We start from the raw sequence: 560 nt of genomic DNA, 5'->3' as shown, positions 1-560 counted from the left end.
AAAGACAATACTGTACTCCGTGAATTGAACTAAGATTGATCATTTATATAGGTAATTTACATTTTCGGAATAGGCCTACTTGAGGAAACACATTTAAAAAAAATTGACAATATGAAATGTTTAAAATAGATTAAAGCGTTATTATTTACGGGTGACCAAAATTATAGGTGACCAAAATGATATTATATTACTATAAGAGTTCTGAAATCCCAATTACAAGCCATACCATAAACCAGGTGCAAAAGCGATTTGAGAACAATTCAAAGTTCCAACCTTTATGAAGTTCACAGCAGTTTATATGTAGGCATAGAAGAGTCATTGAATAATCAATCTCTTCTGTCTTCAGTTTCCATCGAGATTCAGTCCGTAGTCTGTTTCCATCATTAAAAATGAATCACTGACCTGACGTCATGATACTAAGGTGTCTTTTTTGTTTATCCCAAATGACACCCTATTGCACTTTGGTGCACTACTTTTGACCAGAACCTACAGTATAGGAGTATGATTAAAATAAATGCTATATAGGGAATAGGGTGTTATTTGGGATGTAACCCTTGTTT

Source organism: Oncorhynchus clarkii, chromosome 25 (genome assembly GCF_045791955.1).
Source record: "Oncorhynchus clarkii lewisi isolate Uvic-CL-2024 chromosome 25, UVic_Ocla_1.0, whole genome shotgun sequence".
Taxonomy (NCBI): Eukaryota; Metazoa; Chordata; class Actinopteri; order Salmoniformes; family Salmonidae; genus Oncorhynchus; species Oncorhynchus clarkii.
This window is presented reverse-complemented; position numbering follows the sequence as displayed.